Source organism: Balaenoptera acutorostrata, chromosome 1 (assembly GCF_949987535.1).
Source record: "Balaenoptera acutorostrata chromosome 1, mBalAcu1.1, whole genome shotgun sequence".
Classification (NCBI taxonomy): Eukaryota; Metazoa; Chordata; class Mammalia; order Artiodactyla; family Balaenopteridae; genus Balaenoptera; species Balaenoptera acutorostrata.
This window is the reverse complement of record NC_080064.1, coordinates 74513281-74520327: the sequence shown is the minus strand read 5'-3', so window position 1 is coordinate 74520327 and position 7047 is coordinate 74513281. Positions and strand designations below refer to the sequence as shown.

Here is a 7047-nt window from a genome sequence, read left to right as displayed (position 1 = left end):
ATTTCATGCCTCTTTTAGGACTCACACTTAAGAAGAAAAGGATCTACTCCAGAAATATATTCTATCTCAGTCATTACACCCAGGAGATGACCTCTGACATTCTTTTGCTCCAAAAGAATAAGAGAGTTTTGAGATTTTTTTTCTAGACAGGAATTATATTTCTATCTGGATCTATGAAAACCAGTGACATTTTTCCAGGAAAAAAAAAATCTCTTGAAGGAAGTCATTACCTTTGATTATATAGTTGGTCCTCTGTATCTGCAGATGAGGAACCCGTGGATACAGAAGGCGACTATACTGCACCATTTTATATAAGGGACTTGAGGATCTGAGGATTTTGGTATCTGTGAGGGTCCTGCAACCAATCCCCCGCAGATACTGAGGGGCGACTGTATAGTGAAATATTCAAGTTGTAACCTGAAGAGTTTAGACTAGTTCATTTATTTGACTAGCCAACACATATTTATTGATATGTGCCAGACATTATTTTAGGTCCTGGGGACAGATAAATGTGACACGATCTTCAAGCAGTTAACAGTCTACTGTGTATGGGGCAGGGGGGCGGAGGGCAGGATAAATAAAGAAATACAGGATGTGTTAGTTTTCTATAGCTGCTGTAACAAATGACCACAAATTTAGTGGCTTAAAATAATACGCATTTCTTCTGTTACTGTTCTGGAGATCAGAAATCCAAAATGGCTCTTATTTGGCTAAACTCAGGTGCCAGGAGGCCACATCCTTCTGGAAGCTCTAGAGAAGTATCTGCCTTCTTGCCTTTTCTAGGTTTTAGTGGCTGCCTGTCTTCCTGGCTTGTGGCCCCTTCCGCCATCTTCAGAGCACATCAGTGTCTGCTTCCATGGTCACATCACCTTTTCCCCTCGCTCTGACCCCTCTTGGGTCCCTCTTATATGGGTCTGTATGATGATATCCAGGTAACCCAGGAAATCCAGATAATCCAGGAAAACTCCCCATCTCAAGATCCTTAACTTAATCACATGTGCAAAGTCCCTCTTGCCATATAAGGTAACATTTATAGGTGCTGGGGATTAAGACATTGACATCATGGGGGGACTATTATTCAGTCCACCACAGAGGACAATGTGACAAGGGTCACAGTGGAGTTAAGTACCAGATGCTGTGTAAACACAAATGACAGTGCAGACAGGGTGTGGAGGAGGAGTGGGACAGCTTTATAGAATGAGTGACTTTTTAGCTGAGGCTTGCATGGTGGCAATGGATGGATGGTATATATCATGTATAAAGGAATGTACAAGAGAAAGGAGGTTTAAATGAAGATGATTTTTGTATTAATTATCTATTGCTGAATAACAAATTACTCTGAAACTTAGCAGCTTACAATAGTAAGTATCTGAGATCTCACATAGTTTCTGAGGGTCATGAATCTGGGAGAGTCTTAACTGGATGGTCCTGCCTTATGGTGTGTCATGAGGTTGCTCTCAAGCGTTGGCTGGGACTGCGGTCATCTGAAGGGGCTGGAGAAGCAGTCTCCAAGCTCACTCACATGACTCAGCAGGAGGTTTCAGTTCCTCACCATGGCCTCTCTATAGTGTTACTCACATGACATGGCAACTGGCTTTCCATAGGGCAAGTAATCCAAGAGAAAGACAGTCCAAGATAGAAGCCTTTGTCATTATAACCTAATCTCAGGAGTGATTAGGTTATTATCATTCTGCCATTCTGTTGGTCACCCAGACCAACTCTGGTACAAAGTGGGAGAAGACTACAGAAGGTCGTGAACACCAGGAGGTGGGGATCATTGGGGACTATCTCGGAGTCTGGATCCTACAATATTCTTGAGATTATAAGAGTTTCTCACTGTTGGAATGTTCGACAATCATGAAAGATTGGCAGGGATGAGGTTGGCGTGGGAAGGGAGGGTTAGAGCATGGAGGACCTGTACACTTGGCCAGGAGTTTGGAGATAATCCTTTGATTGGTAGGGAGCTATTGCAGGGGCTTAGTCAGAGAAGTGACACCGATCAAATTGCTTTTTAGAATGATCACGTGTGTGGTAAGGATGTATGGAGGGTGGAACAGAGAGCAAAGAGATTAGAGAGTAGGAGCGGCTAAGAGGTTATTGCAGTAGTGCAGGAGAGAGGGGAGAGGAGAGGAGAGGCTTTGAATAGGCAGTGATGATATGGAAGGTCCGAGAATGATGGATTCAGGGCATATTCAGGAGGTGAAAGATTAGGGAGGCGGAAGGTTGGGGAAGGTCTCAGGGTGACTCTCAGGCTGCTGGTTTGCAGGATGCATGGGTAACATTAAAATACTACAGAAAGAAGGACATGGTTGACATGAGAGTCAAAAAGAGTTAAGATGCCTAAATTTAAATACATTGAATCTGAGCTGCCTGTGGGACATACAGGTATAAAGACAACTGATGGGTAGTTAGAGCGGAATAAACTTAGTTTAGCCTAACTACAGCAAGGCCTTTCAGGCGTTTTTCAAGAGAAACTGCACTCTGGCCGGAGGAGAGCTCTTCTCACTCGGTGTTGGTGTGTCCTGACCTAAACTGCAGGTCATTTTCTCAGTGCCATCCTCTCACTGTCATCATCCTTGTAACTACCATTTTTTGAAAGCCTGCTGTATACCACACTCCGTGCTATGCACCTTGTGTCCTCTATTTCATCTTCACACTAACCCAGGGAGATACGCAATGTTATTATTTCTTTTTAATAGATGAGGAAACTGAAGTAAGTACTACTATTATCCCGTTTTTCAGATGAGGAATCAGGCTTCGCTAGTGTAAATAACATCACTAGAAGTTATATAGTGAGTACGTGATGGACACAGGTCCCAAATGCAGATCTTTTGACTGCAGACCTTGTGCCTTTAATTGAACAGTCACCTACAGTGTGCTTTCTAGAGTCAGAGACACTTTCCAGCAGAGCTGGGGTTCGGCGGAGTGATGATTTACCACCTGCCATACAAGAGACAGCAAGTAAGAAATGTAGGGGCAAGGTCAGAAATTCACATACGCAGTGGTGTGGAGAAAAGGTCAAACACCCTCTTCCTGTTAAATATGAAGAGACTTTGGCCTATTGGCAATGTTTGCTAACTCTTTCCTAGGATTCTCTTCCAGTTTCTTGCTATATCTGAAAAAATGTGAGGAATTACTTTCGTTCACTTAAAAAAAAATGTTCATTTTCTTGTCACAAGAAAGTACAGTGTCCTGCGTTAGCCAGATGGCCTTTGGAGCCTAAGATTGATGCAGAGGGAGTTTCACCACAGCACATTTTTCATTAGGAAAGAGAAAGGGGAGTGGGTGGATGAAGGATGTCAGACAGATTATGTCTTTTCCTTAAAGAGGGTTCCCATAACAGCAGATAAATTGGTCTGGAAATAGCTTCCAAGCTATTTCTTTTTGTAAAACTCAAATTTTTTTTTAAAAAAAAAGAAAGAAAAAAAGGTTCCATATCTAAGGTTGTACTGTGGAACTTAAGAGGAGATAAAGGGACTGGCAGTCATGCCCAGCTTCGTAAATGGCTCCTAGACTAATCCCTGTCGTAGAGAAGAGCCGACCTCTGGACCTGCTTCCTGCAGATCAGAGTGTGAGAGCACAAGGTCCCACCAACTGGCAAGAGAAGCTTCATAGCTTCTCTGCAACCGTCTGGAATTTCCCCGAGAAAGCAAAAGACAAGGCTGAATATAGGCTTTCACCTTGAAATACCATAAAGGTAATAAAACAGGGCATGGTGGGTTATGACAGGTTGCTTTGCAATGCTCCCACTTCACATTTTATGTGAGTTCCCAAGCAACAAGCTTATTGAAACTAGGGAAGTGGGGTAGTGCGTGATGAATTCAGAGAACTCAGCCATGGAAGTGCCTAGACAACTTTGGACATAAGAGAACTGCTTTTTCCGTCTCCCTAACCTGACCCCTTCCTCACCCCAGTACCCCCAGAACCTGGTGAAATCCTAGCACACAATAGCTGTTCAATTAGGACTCATGCCCTTGCCTTTATTGATACCTGACCGTATGTCAGACCTTTCTGTATTTATCTAGCAATCATCAATGTTAGCAGGAAAACAGGTTCCATCCTATTTTCTTTTGATATTTGTTAGTTAGGTAAATAAAGCAGCTCAGTATTTGGGGGAGCCCTAAGTCATTATTCAACTTCTGGGACACAACTCTCCCCATTGTGTATAGCCCATACGCCTTAACAGAATTTCTGGTTCTAGTTTTGGGTTTCAAAATATTAGCACTTAAGTAAAATTAATTTAATTAAAACTTAAAACTTAACTGAGTTTTCTTTCTAACTAATTTAACACATAATGCTTTTTCCTTCTAACTTTTATTTTCTGTACAATGAAATGTATATTAAATAAAAGAAATAAAATTATGTAACTTCTCCGGTCTGGGTTAACAATTAATATGGCGCTTAGGTGCCTATCCATACACTTCTTTGTACGAACATAGTAAAAAGGCACAGCTTCGCACAAATGGGCTAAGGAAAGCAAAAACTATGTAAAGGCTGCCTAACAGGAAATGAATCCACACCCCAGGAGGCCCACAATAATAAAGTCAGTGCTGAATATATGAAGATTTATATGACACGTTAACACATTATTACCACAAATTATATTACTAAGTCAGTCATGGGAAATCGGTTCAAGGCCAGGAGGATGTCAGTCCATGGACAAATTAAGCCTTTAGTTTGAAACTCTTCCATCTGCCATGATCACAGAAACCTGACAATCCAGTGCCTACTGGACATAAGATCAGGACATTAGCAAATGCTGACTGTGTAAGCCCTTAGTAACAATTTTCTGTTTGCACAACTGTCAGAGTTTTCTATAATTGTCTTTCTAATTCTACTCTTATAAACTGTGCCTGTTGAAGAAGTCATTTTATGATACTACTGAAATGGACATTGTCTTAGAGGTTTCCAGAGAACTGAAATTCCATAAATGTATTTCTGGTGGCATCCGATATGTTTGGTATTCTCCCCCTTCTCAGGGACACATGTAGCTGTCTCTAGGGAGAGCAAGTACCCCATACCCATATGTGACAGGAGTACTCAGGCTGGGACTCCGTGCTTCTGAGGTACAAATGGAACCAGCCATAGAAGCCCTGGCACCTCACTCTGACTCTAATTTAACTCTTATCTTTTCCCCCCAATTTGTCATCTTGTTAGTTCTTCCAATTTAGTGGTTCTATTCCAACTGATGGGCTTCCTTCTTCTTCCTTCTTCCATATCCTCTGTCTGTTTTCTCAGATCTGTTCTTTGATCTGGTGCTTGTTTCAAACACCATCTTGGTACCTCTCCTACTCAGTCCAGGGTCACTCCCACAGTATGGCCCCAGGGGGCGCTGCTGCAGTGGGCTGCTGGCCCCACTGCTGTGAGGCCCACTTCAGTGTATCAGGGAGACCTCAGCCGGCTCCTGGGTTTCTTTAAAGACTATTTTTTTTAGAGTAGTTTTGGGTTCATAGCAAAATTGAGAGGGAGGTACAGAGATTTTCCATATACCTTCCTTCCCCCACACATGCATAGCCTCCCTGCATCATCAACATCTCCCACCAGAGGGCTACATTTGTTGAAATTGGTAAATCTGCATTGACACATCATAATCACTCAAAGTCCATAGTTTCCATTAGGGTTCCCTCTTGGTGTTGTATGGTCTACAGGTTCAGACAAATGTATAATGCATGCATGTATCATACAGTGTTTTCACTGCCCTAAAGATCATCTGTGATCCACCTATTAATCCCTCTCTTTTCACTAACCCCTGGCAAGTACCATATCCATAGTTTTTCTGTTCCAGAAGGTCATATAGTTGGAATCATAGAGTATGTATCCTTCTCAGATTGGCGTCTTTTACTTAGTGATATGCGTTTAAGTTTCCTCTGTGTCTTTTCATGGCTTGATAGCTCATTTCTTTTCAGTGCTGAATAATATTCCATTGTCTGGATGTACTTCAGTTTATTTATCCATTCACCTACTGAAACAGCATCTTGGTTGTTTCCAAGTTTGGACGGTTACGAGAAAAGCTGCCATAAACATCCATATGCAGGTTTTTGTGTGGACATAAGTTTTCAGTTTCTTTGGGTAAATAACAAGGAGCACAACTGCTGGATCATGTGGACGATGCACAATTGCTGGGCATCTTAAAACTTATTCAGCAGCCTGCTGAGCTGTTCCTTTTTCAGAGACATAGATACTACCCAGAAATTTTCTGATATCCTTGTTTTTAACTGTTGTGGCTTGCTGAAACAAAGCAGCTAAATTTGATTTAAGTTCACTGCTGTTTCCTTCAAGAATTAACGCATCTTTCTGGGCTTGAGTTACGGAGCAAGCAACTCCTGGCCTCATCCAAACTTTGTGGATCTATTTTTCACCCAAGAAATTTTGGATTTCAACAAGAGACTCATTCTCCTGAATAACGGCATTGACGGGGAAGTGAGCATACACAGCCTCATCTTGTGATGAAAGCCCAGGGTGACACTCTTGGTCATGCACTGTACGTGACTACAGAGAGTGCTAGAGGTACCAGTCCCTTTCTATTTCCCCAACATTTGTCAGCCTGGAGCCTCTTCTTTTCTTTCCAAGGAAACAGTTCTACTTTGATGTGACTGAAATCCTTCTGCAGGATTCCTCTGGGGCCCTTCATAATAACTGTGTGTTCTTTCAGAGTAATGTCAATATTTTCTAGAATGTGGACAGCCTGATGGCTGAGAATGGTCTTCATTCTTGCAGTAGACGTGACAAAGACTTCATATGTTTATTTGCCATCTGTATATCTTATTTGGTGAGTCTCGTTAGGTCTTTGGCCCATTTTTTATTGGTTTGTTCATTTCCTTATTGTTGGGTTTTAAGAGTTCTTTGTATATTTTGGATAACATCCTTTATCAGATGTGTCTTTTGCAAGACATGCTCCCAGTCTCTGGGTTGTCTTCTCATTCTCTTGACATTGTCTTTTTTTGTTGTTTTGTTTTTAAACATCTTTATTGGAGTATAATTGCTTCACAGTATTGAGTTATTTTCTGCTGTATAACAAGGTGAATCAGCTATATGCATAAGTATATC

General features: G+C 41.7%; 1 pseudogene; it reads right to left on the bottom strand.

Moving 5' to 3' along the window:
* Positions 1-6135: 6135 nt before the first annotated feature.
* LOC102998674 (60S ribosomal protein L9-like) lies at positions 6136-6709 on the bottom strand (annotated as a pseudogene).
* Between the last annotated feature and the right edge of the window lie 338 nt (positions 6710-7047).